We start from the raw sequence: 22607 nt of genomic DNA, 5'->3' as shown, positions 1-22607 counted from the left end.
AAAAGTTTGGTAGAAAAAAGGAGTGGATTGTGGAGTAAAGCCCATTCAAGAGTTTGGGAAATATTTACAAGATGTAGACTGTTGCTGGAGTCAGTGTCTTAAGAGCCACCACACACCAATGTATCCAGGACATGAGCTACAACTTTTGCATTCATGGTCTTGAGCCATTCTTGAACCTGAGACGTCCAAATCATCTAACTTGTTCTAAGGAGAAAAAAGACTGTGCTGGAGCATTTTGGTCCACACAGAATCCAAGTTACTTGATGTCCTGTGTGACGTTTCTAGAGTCAGTGATGATTTGGAGAACCATGTCATCTGTTAATGTTGGTCCACTGTGTTTTATCAAAGTCAGCTTAGCCATCTACTGGGAAATTTAGAGCCCTTATGCACCACTCTGCTGACAAGCTTTATGGAGATGGTTTTATTTTCGAGCAGGATTTAACACCTGTCCACCCTGCCAGTACCAATATCTGCTTGAATGACCATGGAATCACAGTACCTTATTAACAAGAAAAGCTGTCTGACATAAAACCCATTGATGTATTTGAATTGAGTTAGTGAAATACATAAACATTTCAATGAAATTCTAATTTATTCACATGCACAAAAATAGCTCAGTGTGAAATAACGGACATAAGAATAAATACATTCATTTGATAAATGAATTAACAAACACATTTATGAATATGTTATTTAATCACTTTGTGCCTAGCTGAATCTAATCTCCTCTTGTATTGACTTAATATTTAAAACCAATATTATTTATATATGACTGTTTGGCTGGATGTGGCTCATTAAATTTGTAGGGTTGACCAATGCCCCCACTGGCCCTCTCTTGGTGGCACCCTCTGTCTGAGCACATTTGTGTGGTGTTGGTGAGGGTCTGTTCCTCAGTAATAAACAGTAAGGAAAAAAAGACAAGGGTGTTTTATGAGAACACATGCTTTCTCTAAGTCTATTGTCATCTAGAGGCATTGTTTGAAGTCAACGGGGCTCAACAAAACAAGTGTTTACCTGATAGTGTGTCAGATATCTGTGAGGGCAAGAGGGAGTCTAAACCTCAATTACAGCTGCTTAGTCTCTAATCTGCCTGTCATCTGGGAAATGTTAACTGATATGCAAACTGCCAAATGAGAATATTTGATTATTTATCCATTAAGAATCTGGAAATAATTAAGAATGCCATAATATTTTTTGAAATGCATTGATTTCAACCCATCTGCTTTGCTTTAATAAAACATTTAAACAACTCTGAATACTGTGGATACCCCAAGTGTCTTCTAGTCGCCACAAGGATCCTCAAGGGTATTTTTAGGACTGCCTTCTCTTTCGTGCACCTGCCTTGGTCTGTAATCTAGACTTAAGTCATAGAGCCAAGTGTTCTGGATCTAACAGCATTAGCTAGCGCTCCTAAAATAATACTTGTCCTGCTCAGACTAAGCTCAGTTATATAGATTATTTTGGCAATCATAATCAAACTAGTAAAGGATCATATGAGCAGCCTCAACTTCAGACTTTACCCTAGAAAAAGTAAAATATGTCATCATGTGGGACGAGGGGTGCAGACTGAATATAGAATGTCATCATATTGGTTTGGTTTTCTCCTGCTAATTTTAGTGTCACTCTTTAGGATGTGATTGGTGGACTTTGTGGCCAAAGAAAAACTTCTGAGTCCATGTTTAAGACATCTGCTTTTCTCAATCTGGCAATAAACATTTTTTGAAATAAAAAAACATTATAGATCAAGTGCTTTTCTAATTTTGTACATCAAAAAATGTAACGTTAATAGACATAAGTCATCTACAACTGACTAGAATAATTACTTTCATGTAGCTAAATGGTAATGGTGTGATTATTCAGTGCTGTGAAAGAGTATTTGTCCTCTTACAGGTATATTCTGTGTTTGTTTTTTATGCCACCACAAGTCATCAAGCAAATTTTATTATCAGACATACATAAGTTGAGTAAAATGTGAAAAACGAATTGCCTCCTAATGATGGGTAGTGCCACCCTTAGTAACAACAACTGGCAATATGCTGTGGAGGAATTTGAGCTCACGCTTCTTTGGAGAGCTGCTGTAATTTAGCCAAACTGCAGAGTTTTCGAGCCTGAAGGCCATGTTCATGCCACTGCATCTCAATCAGATTTAAGTCCAGACTTGGACTAGGTCATATCACATGTATATGCTCTTTTTTTCTGTTTCATAAAAATGACACCAAATGTTACAGGATGACCACCTTCAAAAAAGTTCCACTTTTGTGCTGTCATTTCACTGAACATTTTTCTAAAAGATGTTTGATAAATGTGAGATTTGGTCTTTGTGTTCTCTTTAGTAAACAGTAAAATTTGCATTGGAACTAATCGATTCACGGATTCAATTTTACAAATTGGCTGTTATTTTTGAATCAAGAACCTTAATTGTGTGGCCTGCAGTGTGTTGGGTGATGTTTTGGAGTCTTTGTGACCTCCTGGATGAGTAGACTTACCCTTGGAGTAATTTTGGTAGCCCAGCAGCTTCATTTGAGGACAATGGCTTTAACCTTGGTTCACCTGAGTCTTAAAACCTTACAAATGGCTTTGTAACCCTTTCCTCACTGATGGATGTCAGTGATTTTTCTTAGCTGGTCTTGAATTATTTTTAAGTTGAGCATGATGTGTGGCTTTTGACATACAGTATTTTAGCCTACTTCATGTTCTGCTTAGTTGATTTCTCGATCTTACCGGTCTAGCAGTTTTCAAGCCTGGGTGTAGATAGTAAAACTGAGCTAAGCTTTTCCACTAAATAAATACAATCATAATTTGAAAGCTACATTTTTCTCACATTGTGTTTATTTGATCTTAAAATTGGTTTGATAGCACTATACATCCAAAACACTCTTCTGAACTTTATTTTACAAATTAGATGTTGCCTTTTATCATGCTCAAATATACTCTTTGGATTCCTTACAGTAAAATGTTCATACTTTGAGGCAAAATGCAGTAAAAATTCAGACTGCTTGATCTTATTTATCTTGGCACTTTAAGAATGGAAATGAGCCATGCTGCGTGTTCCTGGAATACATTTGCACAATGAAAAGAGCACAAGGTCCATTATAGTTTGTAATGATATCCAAAGATTGCTGAAAATGTACTTTCAAGATACATTCCTTAGGAAAATTTGATAAAAATCAACAAAGTTAAAGTAAAGAGGTCATAGATTGCTTTCTTTCATGTTATTTTATCCTGACTGGTATGAGAAAAGCTTAAACTCCTTCAGTATTTAAGGCTCAGTGCCTTTACAAAAGCCAAGGCACATTCAAAAGAAGTTTCTTTTTCACTGCTGCTGAAGTGAAAAAAATATCTTGACCTATAATTTTGTGGGAAGAAGAAATGTGCCTCACATGCACTTTAAGGCATTCCACAATGACAATGAATTTGAGCTACAGTTTGCTTTATTTAAACTGGGATTGAAACAAAGAGCCATTACAAATTAACAGCAGTTGTATTGTTTTGGAAAAACTCGATATATTTGAGAGCCATTAATCTCTGGAATAATGTTCATTTACAAATGGAAAATTCAGCTCAAGGAATATCCCACGTCATTCCTCTCAGTTTTACTTTTGACCATTTTCCAGCTTGATCTGAGCATTTTCAGTCAGCTCCAGGGTGCTCTGTCATGCTGGAATTTTCTTCATCTCTCCGGATCATGATGTAGTTTTCCAAAGCGGGTCGGCAGCTGAATGAGACAGGTGCAGCAATAGGTAAGCTCATATACACTTTAACTATGCTATCATGAGTAAACCTTTTCAAAGGTGCATGATTTTACTGAAAACATGCTTATAAAATGGGCTATTGGAAATGATGGCATGCAAAATCACTTACATTACAGGACAACTCTGAAGTCACAAAGTATTTATAGTGGTACCGAGTCAATATAGATGTGAAAGGCCAAAAGGGCGGAAGAAGTTTTCTTTATCCTGAGCTAACTTTTAAACTTTAATAACAGCAGTAGTAGTTAAACACATTCTCTTTTCAACCAATAGATTGCTGCCTTTTAAAACTGCTTCACTAATTCTAACACTATAACTGTAACACAGTATTAGCCTGCGGTGTTCATTGCAAATGTATTTACAACCCTTGAACTTTCTCACATTTTGTAGATACAACCACAGATGTTATTGTGTTTTATTGAAATGTTATATGGTAGACCAACACAAAGTAGCACATAAGGAAGCATGATTTTGGATTTGAATTCAGCCCCCCTGAGTCAGTACTTTGCAGATCCACCTTTCACAGGAGTAACAACTCCAGTCTTTTAGAGATTGTCCCTACCAGTTTTGAACATGTAGAAACTGGAATTCCTGCCCAGCCTTCTTTAAAATAAAAAACTCAAGCTGCCATCTCAAACAGGTATTATTCTTCTGAACTTACCTCCATCCTCCTCCCTACCAGCTCAGACCAGCTTTCCTGATCCTACTGAAGAAAAGCATCACCAGAGTATAATGCTGTCAGTACCATGTTTCACTGTGTCTGTTCAGGTTAATGTGTGTTGTTTTCCTCTACGCATAGTATGTAGGCTGAAATGTTCGATTTGAGTCTCATCTGGCCAGAACAATTTCTTCAAACAGGTAAACAGGAATTCTTCAACTTCCCTTTCAACACTGGCTTTCTTCTTCCCACTCTTCCGTAAAGGCAAGATTTGTGAAGTGCAGGATTAATGGATTTTGTGTCATCAGATTCTCCCACCTGAACTTTGGATCTCTGGGGCTCCTTCAGAGCTACTATAGTCTTAGTGATTGCATCTCTAATTTATTATTTCCTTTCCCAGCCTGGCTTTAGGTGGACGACCATGTCTTGGTCTGTTGGGTGCTCTGCAGTACTCCTTCCATTTTTAGATGAACTAAACTGTGATCCGTGTTCACAGATTGGGATATTGTTTAATAACCTAACTCTGCTATACACTTCTTCACAACTATATTCCAGAGCTGACTGTTGTGTTCATTGGTCTTCATTTTGCAGTTTGTTCACTAATGTTCTCTAAGACAAATCTGAGGCCTTCACAGAAGAGCTGAATTCATACTAATTGTATTTATACTAATATTAAATTACACACAACTGGACTCTCTTGCTCATTAGATAACATCTTGAGACAATCTGGCACAGGACATTTATTTGGCGGTGTTGTAATTATGAATATGTTATTTAATATTAATACTTTAATAATTATTAAATCATATTTTGGTCTGTTAAGGGTTGTCCTGTGAATACCAGCCCAATAAGGCGGTGGCATTAGGACAAAATTGAAGGGGATGAGCCAAGCTCTGGCATTATTGAACAGCAAAACTCTGCACACACATGGAATGAATTCACACAATTTCTTAAAATACAAGAATTTAACAAAAATAAGTCAACTCAAAGTCAAACATATTTCAATCAACAAACTCTTTACTATGCTAAAACAATCCAACTAAACTACCAAGTAGAATTAAAAAAATAAGGAAGACTAATGGACTATGTACAATATAAACAAGTTGATTAAAGATGATTGAAACCATGACCAAAAGAGTGATGCAACATTACCATGCAATGTTTATGTTTGAGAAACAAGGATTATCTTGAAGAATCTGGGTGAAGTTAAGTTAGTCTTGGAACTAACTTAGGCAACAATTTGTATAGCTTTAGACAGCCATTCACAATGCAAGATCAGATAAAATATTATTTTAATAAAATAATATTTTAAGAATGATTTGCTGAATAAAACCAACCTTCTGGATGACCAATTCTCAACGGTGTTTAATTAGCTGCCTTTATTTAGTAAAATAATATTTAAAGAAATATTATTTTGAGTAAGAACCAAATCTTTCTGGAGAAATGGGCTTAATGGCGTTTAGGGAAATAATATTTTACTGGATTGAAAACCAACAAGCTTTTTGGGTAAATGATCTTTAGTAGGCCAGCACGTGTTCTTAGCTGTTAGCGGTTGGAGCTAACAAAAGAAGCGCATAGTTTATCAGAATCCCACATATACCTTTAAAGTACCACAAATAAAAGGGGTTAAAATGCATAAGCATGGACAGCACATTATGGCCAACATTTTGTGTTTAAAATCACCCTTTAAATAAAGTTTCTTAACTTTGAAAACAAACACAGAACACAAACTGAGCACATGTGTTGAGCAGATAATCTGATAGCGGAGTTTCAACACAAACAAAACCAAACTTCATAAAACGCAAAAATGTTTAGATTATTTCCTTCTAAACTACTTCTCTCTCTCTGCCCAAACCTAACCTCTCAGGTGAACCGTGCTGAGGAAAAGCTGTCCAGGGTGACGAAGTTTGAAGAAAACATCCACAGTGGACAAAAGGGTTAGCTCGCAGCTAACCTCCGTAGCTGTGGGGAGGGGCGGCTCGCTCTGTCGGCCGGCCAAACTGCACGTTACAGCTGTAACCACGGTGATGCGGTCCCGTTGTCCTTCCTTCAGACCGGGAAAACTGCTCCACTGCGTTGTAGAGACAGGGTCTCTGCTGGAAACTCTCTATAACACAGTTTGCTTCTGTAGACCTCAGAGAGAAAAGTCAAGCCACGCTTGTACCTTAATTACCCCCGTTCATGAATGAATACCGGATACACAAACAGCAATTCATTCCTACTTAACTTAGTGTATATGATCGCGTGATCGTATGACACTCTTGGATCCAGTTTGAAGAGTTATGTCTGTTTGCCAGCAAAGAGACATTAGCACGCTGTGTCTCTCTGTCCAGACCCCTGGGGACCCGCGTCGAAGAGACAGGATGTAGCAAGAGCGGTGCTTTTATTTTGACAGTGACGTCACGGGAAGTCCGCTGTTGCCCCTTTTTCCTGACAGAGCTGGAAGTGGGTCAATGCGATTTATTTTGAAAGTTCCAGAAAAGCTCGTACCAGACTTTCGTGTTGTAACCATGGCTGGGTCCCAACAGTGGGAGTAGTAAATTGGGGATGAATGATGTATCCCACACTTTTCAGATTTTTGTTGTTAAACATTTTTTGAAAACCATATATCAATTTTGCACAATATCCTATGTTGGTCTGCCAAATAAAATTCCACTAAAATACACTGCAGTTTCTGGTTGTCAAAAAAAAATTTGTATGAATACTTCTGCAAGGTGCTGTCTCTTTCAAGATAAAATAGAAAACCCCTGAGACACATGGTGCATCCTGTTTCTGCTCTGAGAGGATATGAGAAAGAAAGGACCTTTCGAAAAGACATTAAATTTGTACTCATGGAGATTATCTGTAAGCCTTAATATCTATATCGATCAATGGAAACTTTCTTCCAGGATAACATCAATCCATTGTCAAATCATTTGCATTTCAGTGTTCCCATACATTGCACATACAATATTAACTGCAATTGACACAGTGCATGGACATTTTAGGGGCAGCTGTCTCCTCATGCTGGGGGCAGAGCCGTGAAACTCTGAGAAGCGCAGGCAGACTTCTTGTTGAGTAGATTTCTGCCGACAACGTCCGGGTTTATATTTAGAGAGAACCTCTTGGCTCTTTAGGATTGTACCCATGCGATTAGATAGGTCCATGCAGGGGAATGATCAAAAACTTAGAGGGGGGCCTCAGGATTTGTGCAACCTAAACTGTAATCTGACCCAAACTGACGACCTACTGACGGTGGGTTTATTTACAGTAATGTTCCCTCGATATACTGTATATACTGGTAGCAGTAAGGGTTGTGTAGTTGGGAGGGCAAGAAGATACTGAAGTGCAACAAGGGCATAAAGTCAGAAACAGTATTTTGCTTTATAGATAGTTGCAATAAGGTTGTAACATTTTGACTCCTAGCCTAATGTGCAGTCCTAAATCTGTCACTAAGGGAGTAAATCATACAGAACTGTTCTTTTCTCTGTTGCAATTCCATTAAACTTCCTGTCTGGCTAATGGAAACTTAGCTGATCATAATAATTTTCTCTGGACTGAATCTTAACAATTTCACCCAAATTCCTCAGGCACGAAGGTCAACAACTGCAGCTGCAGGTGCTCCAAAGATGAGTAGCTTTCTTCCAGGACCAAGATTATGGTGCAGAACAAATAGCTGCTGTCAAACGAAAGGATCTGTCATCCTTAAGATTGTAAAGATTCTCAGAAAAGCCAGAAATGGGACACAGAGAAATACTTAATGGACTGTGCAAGAGATTCTCCTACGGCAGCATGATTCATTTCACACTTAAGTGGGATGCCAACGAACAATCCCTGTGTAAAATTAAATTCTCAAAAGGCTAGACAGGTCAAAGCATGAATATTGAAGCAGAAAATGTCAATCTGTGCTACTCTCTGTCTTACAAGCCCAACATTTACACATATTTGTACTTATCGAGGGAAGTCTAACGGGAAGTACAGTTAATGGTTGTTTACAGGGAGCTCAAACTCCTACTTCTAGATAAGGAGAAGAGAAATTCCTCCTGAAGGGATCACGACTCATCGTTGACATAAAAGCTTACTGTCCTGTCCTTTGGGCCTGTGGATATCCTCTCCCACACATGTGCTAACAGTCTTACTAATCTAATATCTCAGCTCAGGACTGCCCTGCATCTTGAACATGTCCCTTACAATATTTGTATTTAGTTCTTTGCACTGTATGTTAAAGGCTCAGACGTTTCCATGCTTGCAATCAGAGAAAACATCTTTTGAACAATGCTGAGAATAGTGTTTGCGTTTTCTGGTTTTGTTTATTTCTCACACTTTAATCTGTGAGAAATGATGATTTAAAATATTCAATGAAAAAAGCTACAACCTTCTTTTTACCCTAAAAAAGTAATAACCCCCTAAACTAATTACTGATTGTGCCACCCTTGGCAACAACAACTGCCATTTAGCATTTCTGGTAACTGACAATGAGACAAAATGTATACATCACTGTGTACACATTTTGGCTAACTCATCTTTGTAGAGTTGTTGTGATTCTGCCACATTGGACATTCAAACACGGCCCATTTAAAGCCATGCCACTGTTTCTCAATCAGATTTAAGACTTTAACTAGGCCACTCCAAAATCTTCATTTATGTGCTTAAGCATATGTCCTGAACTCAGGATGTCATCTCGCTGGGGGGAAAGGAGCCTGAGCTTGTGCGGAGGTCGAGAGAGACCGACTAGAAATAGTCTGGCTCGCCTCCACGCACAGCGTGGGCTCTGGAACCCATCTCCTCGAGAAGGGCTGGACCATCTTCTACTCAGGAGTGGCCCACGGGGAAAGGCGGCGGGCTGGGGTGGGTTTGCTTGTTGCCCCCTAGCTCAGCCGTCTCATGTTGGGGTTTACCCCAGTGGATGAGAGGGTCGCATCCCTGCACCTTCGGGTTGGGGACAGGTCTTTGACTGTCGTTTCGGCTTACTGAGCAGTAGTGCGGAGTACCTGGCCTTTTTGGCGTCCCTGTCCGGGAAGCTGGATAGTGCCCCTCCCAGGGACTCCATTATTCTGCTGGGGGACTTCAACGCCCACGTAGGAAACGACAGTGACACCTGGAGAGGCGTGATCGGGAGGAATGGCCTCCCCGATCTGAATCAGAGTGGTGTTTTGTTATTGGACTTCTGTGCTAGTCACGGATTGTCCATAATGAACACCATGTTCAAACATAAGGTGTCAATCAGTGCACTTGGCACAAGGACACCCTAGGCAGGAGGTCAATGATCGACTTTGTTGTCGTATCATCAGACCTTTGGCTGCATGTTTTGGACACAGGTAAAGAGAGGGGCTGAGCTGTCCACTGGTCACCACCTGGTGGTGAGTTGGATCCGCTGGAGGAGGAGAGAGCCGGACAGACTTGGCAGGCCAAAGCGTATAGTGAAGGTCTGCTGGGAACGTCTGGTGGAGCCCCTGGCCAGGGATGTATTCAACTCCCACCTCCGGGAGATCTTTGATCTTTGACCAGATTCCGGGGGATGTTGGAGACATAGAGTCCGAGTGGACCATTTTCTCTGGATCTATTGTTGATGCTGCTGCCCGTAGCTGTGGCCATAAGGTCTGCGGTGCCTGTCGTGGCGGCAATCCCCAAACCCGACGTTGGACACCGGCAGTAAGGGACGCTGTCAAGCTGAAGAAGGAGTCATATACGCTGTGGTTGGCTTGTGGGACTCCTAAGGCGGCTGACAGGTACCGTGAGGCCAAGCGTGCCGCGGCCTGGGCTGTGGCAGAGGCAAAAACTCAGGCCTGGGAGGAGTTCGGTGAGGCCATTGAGAAGGACTACTGGTTGGCCTCGAAGCGATACTGGCAAACCGTCCGGCGCCTCAGGAGGGGGAAGCAGTGCTTCGCCAACAATGTTTACAGTGGGCGTGGGAGGCTGCTGACCTCGACTGGGGACATTATCGGGTGATGGAAGGAGTACTTCGAGGATCTCCTCAATCCTGCCATCACACATTCCCTAGTGGAAATAGAGGCTGGGGACTCGGGGTTAAACTCTTTCATCACCCAGGTGAAGTCACCGAGGTGGTTAAAAAGCTCCACGGTGGCAGGGCTTCGGGGGGTGGATGAGATCCACCCTGAGTACCTCAAGTCTCTGGATGTTGTGGGGCTGTCATGGTTGACACGCCTCTTCAACATTGCGTGGAAGTCAGGGACAGTGCCTCTGGACTGGCAGTCTGGGGTGGCGGTCCCTCTTCATACGAAGGGTGACCGGAGGGTGTATTCCAACTATAGGGGATCACACTCCTCAGCCTCCCTGGTAAGGCCTACGCCAGGGTATTGGAGATGAGAGTCTGGCCGATAGTCAAACCTCGGCTTCAGGAGGAGCAGTGTGGTATTTGTCCCGGCCGTGGAACACTGGACCAGCTCTATACCCTCTACAGGGTACTCGAGGGTTCATGGGAGTTTCCCAACCGGTCCACATGTGTTTTGTGAACCTGGAGAAAACATTCGACTGTGTCCCTCGTGATGCCCTGTGGGGATTGCTCCAGGAGTATGGAATCGGGGGCCCTTTATTAGGTGCCATCCGGTCTCTGTACAAGCGGAGAAGGAGTTTGGTCCGCATTGCCGGCACTAAGTCGGACCTGTTCCCGGTGCATGTTGGACTTCAGCAGGGCTGCCCTTTGTCACCGTTCCTGTTCATAACTTTTATGGACAGGATTTTTGTTGAAGTGCCGGGGTAGATCTGGTTTGGGGATAGTTTTACAACAGATGGAATGGGAAGCAAAGCATCCAAGAAGTTCTACTTCTGTCTTGTCAGTTCAGACGAGGTTTTGCGTTGTTTTTGGTCAGCAGAGATTTTAGACTTGGAACTCCATTTTTGCCATCATAAACACAGATCCTAACTGATACAAATGAGGGCTGCAGCTCTTTTTATGTTGTTCTGGGTTTATTTTTTACTTTCTGGATGAGTCATCAATGTGCTCTTTAAGTAATTCTGTTACGTGAGCCAATCTTGGGAAGGCTCACCACTGTCCCGGGTTTTCTCAATTGGTGGATAATGGCTCTCACTTTGGTTCACTGCACTTTCTCGACAGGTAATTTCCCACAATGTAGTTTCTCATGAGGTCTTAAATATCTTTTGATTGGGTCTAATGTGTTGGTTTTTGAGATCTTTGGCCTACTTCATGTTGTGAGACAGGTTCTATTTCAGTGCATTCCTGATTCTACAGACCAGGCAGCAATCAGGCCTGGGTGTGGTTAGTGAAACTTAACCAATAAAACTGTTTAATGACAGTTTGTTTTAGCAAAGGCAGGAAATACCTTTTCACAACTTTTACCCTTAGTAACTGCATTTTGTATTTACTCAGGTTATCTTTATCTGATGTCAATATTTGCCTGATGAGCTAAAGGACAGATGTGTGACAAAAAATGAATAAAATGGAGCAACTACTATTTCATAGTCCTGTATGTTTATCCTTATATGGGCTCTCTGGCGTAAGCAAGGCTGAGTACTGTTGACAGAGAAGACAGCTAACTTGTGGAGGCTTTTTGTGAGGTCCAAAGTCAAAGGCCACTTAATATTTTTTTCCATTCCTTGGGGCTATAAAACTTCTTGGTATGCATGTCCAGTTCAGCTTCTGTTCTCCTGGTTATAGGCTGTCAGAGCTGTGTGGCACAAAGAAATGAAACTATGGAAAGGAGGACAATGGAGGATTACTTTATTAAACTGATTATCTTTCATTAAAACGTAACATTTCCTTTCATACATAGCAGAGAACCGCATTTTGTTTATGGGTCCCACACCTTTAACTGAGCAATGCTTGGCCAAGAGAAAGCCATAATGTGAAGTTAATTTGAGACTCTCATGATGAGACATTCCAGTGTGGTTCTGGGTGGCTGTTTGAAAGCCAGCAGCCTGTGTTCACTGCAACTGGGTCACAGTGGTCTCTCAGCGGTGAGGAATGCCACAGGAACCCGCAGCTCTGCAACACCTGCATTCTTAAAGCAAAGCCTGTGTGTAGCCCCCGTGTTTGATCAAACCCCATGACGGTTACCCTTAGACTAAGACTTGCTGCTTAGCTTGGGATCTAGATGAAACAGTTGTGGAAAGTCTGTCATAAAGTAACTGAGCAGACTGAAGAGAGAAAAAAAATAGACAACCATCTGGTGTGGTCTGGCTAGTTCTAGTTATGGAGCCTTGAAGGTCTATATACTATATGGTGGGGGTAATTATGTCATCATGAAGACACATTAAAAGATGGAATAAAGCACCGGCAACGGATGAATTGTAAGTTTAAAATTTTTAATAAAAGTTGAAATGCGTGAAGTAAACTTGAAAAAAAACCTGGCTTTTTTAAAAATGTAGATTTACTTCATTATAAGCAAATATTTAAGCATTTGCAAACGTGCTTTTTATAAATAGATGTTACAACATTTTTTCCAATACACTTCATAATTTCTTAATATTTATCCATTCTTAGGAACTGCATAGATGTATTGCTATACTTAAAAGGGCTTTTTTCCCACTTTGCTTGATAAATGAGTTCCTGCACCAACAGTTCTTTTACTGTGTTCACAACTGACAGAATAACTAATAAAAATTGGGATTTGACAGGGAAGAAGTGAAAATCACCCACTATGATACACTGAGGTGGAGTAAATGACTTGAAACAAACCAGGAAGGCAGAATATCAAGTATGACCCTGCTGCGAGAACAGAACACAAGACTAACAGACACAAACCAAGGAACTGAGCAGGAACATCTGATAAGAATATAAAGCCTGAGATGAAATTGCATAAAATATATTACAAATGTATGCCCAACCAGAGCTGCAACAATTCAAAAACCATAAAGGTTTAGTCCTTCCTGAAAACAAAATGTATTTGAATAGCAGGTCATTTTTATTGTCCAGCATTAATAATGCCTTCACAGATGTCAAAGTTACCTCGTGTTCATAAAGAGCAGTGGTGTTTTTGGTGTTTTTGAACATGTCTTATCTTAGCCATAATGGTAGTTTAATCCTGTTCAAAGTTACCAGAGGCTGGGACGTATCCCAGAATTCCCTGGGTGAAAGATCCTCAGTCCACTACAGGGGAAACACAAATACAGAGACACATTCCACAAATCAGCATCAAGTTGTAGAACGCTTTCTTCTTTTAAAAGAGAAAACGTTCCACAACACCCCCTCCTTGAACTGCCTGCCACCTTAACGTGGTAGAGGGGTTTGAGTGCTCGAATGATCCTAGAGGCTATGTTGTCTGGGGCTTAAATGCCCCTGGTAGGGTCTCCCATGGCAAACAGGCACTGGGTGAGCGGTCAGACAAAGAGCGGTTCAAGACACCTTCATGAGGACCATACAATCGAGGCACGTGACATCACCCGGTACAGCAGAGCTGAGGTCCCATCCTGGAGCTCATTCGAGAGCACCTCATTGGAGAGGCTGTGGTGTTCCTTGTGGAATCCGGCCGGGCCAAGCCAGAACGAGAGATGCGAGGCCATCCCCTAGTGGGCCCACCCCTGCAGGGGGAACCTTGAGGGATCGGCGCAAAAAGGACTGGGCAGCGGACGAAGGTGGAGACCTCGGCGGCCTGATCTCCGGATGCTTAGGCTGGCTCTGGGGACGTGGAATGTCACCTTGCTGGGGGGAAAAGAGCCTGAGCTTGTGCGGGAGGTTGAGAGATATCGACTAGAAATAGTCGGGCTCACCTCCTTGCACAGCATGGGCTCTGGAACCCATCTCCTCGAGAGGGTCTGGACTCTCTTCTACTCTGGAGTGGCCCGTGGGGAGAGGCAGCGGGCTGGGGTGTGTTTGCTTGTTGCCCCCCAGCTCAGTCGTCTCATGTTGGGGTTTACCCCAGTGGATGAAAGGGTCGCATCCCTGTGTCTTCGGGTTGGGGAGAGGTCTCTGACGGTCACACGCCTCTCCAGGTGTCACCAGTGACACCTGGAGAGGCGTGATCAGGAGGAATGGCCTCCCCGAACTGAATCCGAGTGTTATTGGATTTCTGTCCATAATGAGCACCATGTTCAAGCTTAAGGGTGTTCATCAGTGCACTTGGCACCAGGACAACCTAGACAGGAGGTCGATGGTCGACTTTTTTGTCGTGTCGTCAGACCTTCGGCCGCATGTTTTGGACACTCGGGTAAAGAGAGGGCTGAGCTGTCCTCTGATCACCACCTGGTGGTGAATTGGACCCGCTGGAAGAGGAGAAAGCCGGACAGACTTGGCAGGCTCAAGCGCATAGTGAGGGTCTGCTGGGATCGTCTGGCTGGGCCCTCAGCCAGGGATGTATTCAACTACCACCGAGAGCTTTGACCATATTCCGGGGGATGTTGGAGACATAGAATCCTAGTGGACCATGTTCTCCGCATCTATTGTCGATGCTGCTGCTCGTAGCTGCGCCCGTAAGGTCTGCGGTGCCTGTCGTGGCGGAAATCCCCGAACCCAGTGGTGGACAACGGCAGTAAGGGATGCTGTCAAGCTGAAGAAGGAGTCCTGTCGGCTGTGGTTGGCTTGTGGGACTCCTGAGGGAGCTGATGGGTACCATGAGGCCAAGCGTGCCGCGGCCCAGGCTGTGGCAGAGGAAAAACCTGGGCCTGAGAAGAGTTCGGTGAGGCCATGGAGAAGGACAACCGGTTGGCCTCGAGGCGATTCTGCCAAACCGTCCGGCGCCTTAGGAGGGGGAAGCAGTGCTTCGCTAACACTGTTTACAATGGGGTGGGGAGCTGCTGACCTTGACTGGGGACATTATCGGGCGGTGGAAGGAGTACTTTGAGGATCTCCTCAATCCTGCTGTCACGCATTCCCTGGTGGAAGCAGAGGCTGGGGACTCGGGGTTGGACTCTTTCATCACCCAGGCTGAGGTCACCAAGGTGGCTTAAAAGCTCCATGGTGGCAGGGCTTCGGGGTGGATGAGATCCGCCCTGAGAAATTCAAGTCTCTGGATGTTGCGGGGCTGTCATGGTTGACATGCCTCGGATGAAGCGGAAGACGACGAGTACAAGTACAGGTTCCACAACATGATGCTGCCACCACTAGCTTTTACTGTAGAAACAGTGTTCAGTGTAATGACCAGTGAGTTTTCTGTCAATCACGGTTCACATGCATGCTACTCTTCCATAAATTTCAAATTTTCAAAGTCAAAAAATAATAGTGTCATGTTGACAGATTCTTCCACCTGAGTGAATCTCTGCAGCCCCTCCAGAGTCACTATAGGTGCCTCAGTTGCTTCTTTGTTTAATGCTCATGTTGTCAGTCTGTCAATTTAGTTTGATGGACATGTCTTAGTAGGACTGCAGTTGTGTTGCATACTTTCTCAGATTCACATGGTGTATTGAACAGAGCTCCAATGTTCAAACTATATTGTTTTATGACCTGACTCTGATTTAAACTTCTCCACAACTTTATCCCTGACCTGTCTACTGCGTTCCTTTGGCTTCATGATGCTGGTTGTTCACTAATATTTTCTAACAAGTCTCTGAAACCTTGACAGAACAACTGCATGCATATTTACAGTACTAAGATGTAGATATATACAGGTCCTTCTCAAAATATTAGCATATTGTGATAAAGTTCATTATTTTCCATAATGTCATGATGAAAATTTAACATTCATACATTTTAGATTCATTGCACACTAACTGAAATATTTCAGGTCTTTTATTGTCTTATTACGGATGATTTTGGCATACAACTCATGAAAACCCAAAATTCCTATCTCACAAAATTAGCATATTTCATCCGACCAATAAAAGAAAAGTGTTTTTAATACAAAAAACGTCAACCAGAATTTGCTTTCATCCGAAAAAAAGTACTTTGGACCACTGAGCAACAGTCCAGTGCTGCTTCTCTGTAGCCCAGGTCAGATGCTTCTGCCGCTGTTTCTGGTTCAAAAGTGGCTTGACCTGGGGAATGCGGCACCTGTAGCCCATTTCCTGCACACGCCTGTGCACGGTGGCTCTGGATGTTTCTACTCCAGACTCAGTCCACTGCTTCCGCAGGTCCCCCAAGGTCTGGAATCGGCCCTTCTCCACAATCTTCCTCAGGGTCCGGTCACCTCTTCTCGTTGTGCAGCGTTTTCTGCCACACTTTTTCCTTCCCACAGACTTCCCACTGAGGTGCCTTGATACAGCACTCTGGGAACAGCCTATTCATTCAGAAATTTCTTTCTGTGTCTTACCTTCTTGCTTGAGGGTGTCAATAGTGGCCTTCTGGACAGCAGTCAGGTTGGCAGTCTTACCCATGATTGGGGTTTTGAGTGATGAACCAGGCTGGGAGTTTTAAAGGCCTCAGGAATCTTTTACAGGTGTTTAGAGTTAACTCGTTGATTCAGATGATTAGGTTCATAGCTCGTTTAGAGACCCTTTTAATAATATGCTAATTTTGTGAGATAGGAATTTTGGGTTTTCATGAGCTGTATGCCAAAATCATCCGTAATAAGACAATAAAAGACCTGAAATATTTCAGTTAGTGTGCAATGAATCTAAAATATATGAATGTTACATTTTCATCATAACATTATGGAAAATAATGAACTTTATCACAATATGCTAATATTTTGAGAAGGACCTGTACAGGTCAGTGGCGGATGCTAGTCTTTCAAGGAGGGGAAGCTCAATTTCAAGATCGCTGATTCGCTCATTTCACTGTCAATCAAAAAGGGATTCAGCCTCAGACAGATCATCCAATCATCATTCAGAATCTGATCGTCTGGGCCAGCCGAGACCAGCCCACTGCCCCATAGATCTCCAGAGACCCTGAGCGTCCGATGGGCGGGACAAAGCCCAGCCTTTTGCTTCGCTATTGAGCTCACTGTTTAAAGCACTGTGAAGCTGCGGGAATGAGTGAGAGGAAAGACGTATCGTTACCAGTGATAAGAAGCTGATTCTGAACAAAAGTTGAGCGCGTTGTAGCAAATATTTAGTCAATGACATGTTCACAACAGTATATATTTGATCACTTATTTCTTGACATTTTAGGGGAAGCTGAGCTTCCCTTGCAGTCTTAGAGCAATCGCCAATGATACAGGTGGACTCTATTTACTAATTAGCTAATCTCTGAAGTCAATTGGTCACACCAAATTTTCCTTTGGGGTATCATAGTAAAGAGGGCTGAAAAAATGCACTCCATACTTTGATGTTTTTTTTTTTTTTATTGAAAAACTGCAAAATGTACCTTTCTCCTTCCTCAGTTAAATAGGATTAAATGGGATGGCATGTAATTGGACCTTAATTCAAGTAAATGACTGGATTGTACGGGAATAAATTAATAGATTTGATCTGAGTTTGGACAGAGTTGAATTCTAATTAACTAGGTACAAACTGGACCAGTTTGTGTTGTAAATTGAACTACGTTTTAACTTTTTTGAGTATTGACCACTAATCGGCTAAAGGTGTCTTTGTGTTTCTGACACTTGTTAAACTGAAGGGTTTTAAATATTAATCTTTTTTTTGAAAACATAAATGGGAGAGTTTGCAACATTTAATGAAACTCAACCAAAGATGGTAATGATTACATTCCACCTCATTCATAACTCCATATGGAACTAATAAATATTTGTCTGCCTTTACTTCACATATCTCAAATTTCCATTTCTCTGAAGTTCATCCTCATTTTCAGAACCGTAGCCATCAAAACAATCTGAAATCCAAGGAAATTTCTAAGCAATAAACCTACAAGTGAAAGCAAAAATGACAAGAAAATGAACAAAGTCACTGTGAATATTTATTTTAGTTGTCCATACTTTGAATTATCTTATTAAATCTGGTGCTGGTGTTGATAAAAAAAAAACTGTACGTGAGAAAGTGAGAGTGTTTATTCAGCTTTAATGCTGGGCGGGGAGGCTACTGGACTGAGAGAGGAAAAGGAGCCAAATATTTTCTTCTCTGCCTGACACTTAACGTGTTTAAAGGAAAATTTCCTTATTACAACAGAAGGGTTTGATTGAATGGTTGCTTAATCTCATTCTAGGGAGCTAATATCTAATGAGAACATTCATATAAGTTCAGTTTGGCAAAACGATCTAGGACAATCAGTTCCTCTATTGTACAACAAGTTCTTGGCCCTTTTTCAACCATGAACAAAAGAAAACAAAAAAAAGAAAAATCAGAGCAAGTTGCCAAGAAAGAACATGACTTTGTATGACTGCGTTTTGCGGATTAGATTTAATTAATATACCTTATGTTACTTGTGGAGTTGTCCAAAATTAGCACACAAGTTTTAAGTCTCAGCTCGGTCCCAATATAGCCGTGCTGTCACTGCTGACTGAGAAATACTGTGCCTTCTTTACATGATGACTGAAGGAGCTGCTGCGCTGTCATGTGGGGAAATAGACGGCAAACATTGTCACTCAGAAGAAGAGGGTTTCTGCAACTAACATTTCTACACCACACATACCAGTAGCTTTTACCTGTTAGCATTTAGAAATGGAAGAATCAACTTCAAGAAGACCTCATATAACATACTTTCTGTATTGTGGCAATTTTGTGGCTGTAAAGGAATTTACAATTTATGAACCAAGTGGAAAAAAAGTCTAAAAACCAGTTTAACTGAGTCTTTACCAAATATTAGCCACAAACTTAATATGATAATAAATATTAAAACTATTCAAAGCAATATTTCTGTAACCTCTTCAATAGACAAGACAATAACTATTTCCAAGCAATAAAATAACAAGAGTCCTCTTCTCCATGCTCTGTTTACTATTCCCATTAAACCAGAGCTTGACACTGGATATGATGCAGCATTGATATAATGGAAGAATCCTGCTGATGACCTAAAATAGTCATAGTGTTCAAGAGCAAAGGAAAGGCCTCTTAAATCCATCAGTTGCTGTGTCCCAGGTTTATGTTAGGAAGCCCTGTGTCTTACAGCACACAGAACAGTGGTATGTAAATATGCTTTAACAACAGGCATTCGCAGATACAATGACCTCACTCACGTCTGCTAAACCATGCTGTAATTTACTGCTGTATCCCACAGAGTTTCTGCTCCTCTGCCTTTTTAAGAACATCTTCTGCCAACACTGTTTAAGGGGGTTACCATGGATGCATTGAAAGCTTTAAATTGGAACACAAAGTGCTTAACTTGAGGATTCCTGGATAATAGTAATAGTTGTTTCATTCATAAAGTCAGTGTTTTAAGATCCATGCTGAATAGTAAATATTTAAAATACTTCTAAAACGCACTTGTAAAAATTCTGACATGAATGCTGCCTTGGGTTGTCTATTACTATTCTTGCAGATAAACTGCATAAATTGGGCCTTAAGGGCGCTATCATTGTTACTGTGCAAATGTTTTAATTTTTGTGTAAACTTGTTTAATGCTGCAATATTTGACCTAAAACCGTCTTAGTGCTGACCTCTTTGGATTGAACAGTGGCTACTGCAGTAAAATTTTCCTATTGGTTCAAATGGTACAGCTTGGTACATGTCTACATCAGAGCCCTGCGTTCAGGTATAAAATCACCTCACTCAGACACACGCCCCTGTAGCGAGTCAGGAGTTGTAATTGCAAGCCTTGCAAGCACAGATTAATAGCGTTTTTCAAGTTTGCAATTTATTACCTCTTAGTTATCCCAGCATTTTAATTTAGATACATAGATTATTTAGTCATATCAAATTTCATTGTAATTAACTTTACAGTTGTTTTGTAAATTTAGCTTCTTAAACCAGTGGCTTGAAGAAATAAAGTTCAGGCACGCTGGCCTCCACAAAGCCTCCCTCAACATCCAGTGTTGAGAGGGGTGAAAAACCCTCCACCTTAAAAGACCGATCCGTGGTGTAACTACCAGCCTCACTGTGGTCATTCTCCATGTTTCAATATGTCAAATTAAAGATGATCTGAATCCCAAATTAACTTCTTTTTGCACACTTCTTTTAACCCCCTCCACTCATCCCTACACTTGGCATTGCCCCCCAGTGTCTCTTGGCAATGCCCACTTTGGTGGAATTTTCAACATTTGTCTGGGTGTGGGGTTATGCTTTTACATCAGATTTAGTTCTATTTTAACTACACAACAGTGCTAATGCTAAAATCAAACTAGCTGGCTAATTAAGATTCTTCTAAAGCAGTCTTTGCCCATGATTGGCACATTTTAGCAGTAGTTGTTAGATTTCAAACATTTAGCACTATTTTAGAACATTTTATATCTAACTCCCAAAATAGTTCTTCTTTTTTTATTTATGTTTAAAATACTGTTTGGAATTTAACGTAATTATTTAAGTGACTTTTAGCTGTTAAATTCACAGATTTAAATCCACCTAAATAAAATGTCAGCAAATTATTCACCCAAATTTATTCCTTAAATTCTGTTTAATCACTTTGTTTTATCAGTGCCATAATTTTGATTTTAAGCAAGACCTGATTCAAATACAATTTAGATTTCTTGGAAAAAAAAAACAATAAAACACTGAAATAGCCCTTTATTTACCTGGAATCAGAAGCTGAGATTCGGATTGTTCCAGAGTTCTTGTGCCGCTCCACAGGCTGCGCTGTCCTGGGTAGTAAGTCGTATTGCCCATATTAAAAAACACAACAGGTTGAACAAAAAGAAGAAAGCTAAAGAAAACATTTAAAAAGGTTTAAGTGCATTTTTCCCTCCATCCTACCATGCATTCTTTAGGCTTCAGGACCTTCGTTTATGGAGGACAGACTAATGTTTCAGGGCGTGATGCTGGTTCCCACTATTTTATCAGCTTGAGTAATTGGAACGTTTCTGTGCTTGGCACAGCTACGGAACAAACTGATAAAAAAAATATCTCATAATAAATATGGGATGTAGCACATTCTAGACAGGATTATAACCAAAAGACTTTGCTGAAAACATAGAAAACAAATTCTTAGCAGGTGTGTTTGGTATATTTCATCAAGGAAGAAAGGGCAACATTCCTAACATTGCCTACAGACTGGACCAAGAAAAGGGTTAAATTTTTCTTCTGTGCACAAAAGACCACAGAAAATGAGAAGGGAGAGAGAGAAAATGATCCAGCCCTAAAACCCCAAAGTCCTTCCTGACAGGCATTTTTTTTAAACCTCACTATGTCTTCCACTGCTCCTTGCAAAAGCTTTCTCCAGCTCTCTGTGCTTTTACATCACTTTCTCTCTGCTTGTTTAAAAGATGTTTTTTTTTTTTTTTACCAGATGCAAGGTTTGTTTTGAACACAATTATTAAAACCTTTTTACCACTGAAATTCCAATGAGCGTCATTCAAAAGTAATGAAACTGGGATTTGGTTGTTCTACCTTGCCTACAGCTTTACATAAGCAGAGAAAGTGTAGATCTGATCTAATGTGTTATTGAAAAAAATTATATTATTAATTTCATCTAGTTGCCAAGTAACATTTTTAACTAATTATATACAGGGGTTGGACAATGGAACTGAAACACCTGTCATTTTAGTGTGGAAGGTTTCATGGCTAAATTGGACCAGCCTGGTAGCCAGTCTTCATTGATTGCACATTGCACCAGTAAGAGCAGAGTGTGAAGGTTCAATTAGCAGGGTAAGAGCACAGTTTTGCTCAAAATATTGAAATACACACAACATTATGGGTGACATACCAGAGTTCAAAAGAGGACAAATTGTTGGTGCACGTCTTGCTGGCGCATCTGTGACCAAGACAGGAAGTCTTTGTGATGTATCAAGAGCCACGGTATCCAGGGTAATGTCAGCATACCACCAAGAAGGACGAACCACATCCAACAGGATTAACTGTGGACGCAAGAGGAAGCTGTCTGAAAGGGATGTTCGGGTGCTAACCCGGTTTGTATCCAAAAAACATAAAACCACAGCTGCCCAAATCACGGCAGAATTAAATGTGCACCTCAACTCTCCTGTTTCCACCAGAACTGTCCGTCGGGAGCTCCACAGGGTCAATATACACGGCCGGGCTGCTATAGGCAAACCTTTGGTCACTCATGCCAATGCCAAACGTCAGTTTCAATGGTGCAAGGAGCGCAAATCTTGGGCTGTGGACAATGTGAAACATGTATTGTTCTCTGATGAGTCCACCTTTACTGTTTTCCCCACATCCGGGAGAGTTACGGTGTGGAGAAGCCCCAAAGAAGCGTACCACCCAGACTGTTGCATGCCCAGAGTGAAGCATGGGGGTGGATCAGTGATGTTTTGGGCTGCCATATCATGGCATTCCCTTGGCCCAATACTTGTGCTAGATGGGCGCGTCACTACCAAGGACTACCCGAACCATTCTTGAGGACCATGTGCATCCAATGGTTCAAACAT

General features: G+C 41.5%; 1 long non-coding RNA gene across 1 annotated transcript; it reads right to left on the bottom strand.

Annotated features, from left to right (window-relative positions):
* Positions 1–3413: 3413 nt before the first annotated feature.
* LOC124858906 lies at positions 3414–21336 on the bottom strand. The gene is made up of 3 exons (XR_007035968.1): positions 20977–21336; positions 20799–20864; positions 3414–3715 (listed from the first exon to the last, which is right to left on the bottom strand). It is a non-coding gene; the product is annotated as an uncharacterized LOC124858906 (long non-coding RNA).
* Between the last annotated feature and the right edge of the window lie 1271 nt (positions 21337–22607).

This window comes from Girardinichthys multiradiatus, chromosome 2 (genome assembly GCF_021462225.1).
Source record: "Girardinichthys multiradiatus isolate DD_20200921_A chromosome 2, DD_fGirMul_XY1, whole genome shotgun sequence".
Lineage (NCBI taxonomy): Eukaryota > Metazoa > Chordata > Actinopteri > Cyprinodontiformes > Goodeidae > Girardinichthys > Girardinichthys multiradiatus.
The sequence above is the reverse complement of the archived record's forward strand: the minus strand, read 5'-3'. Positions and strand labels throughout refer to the sequence as shown.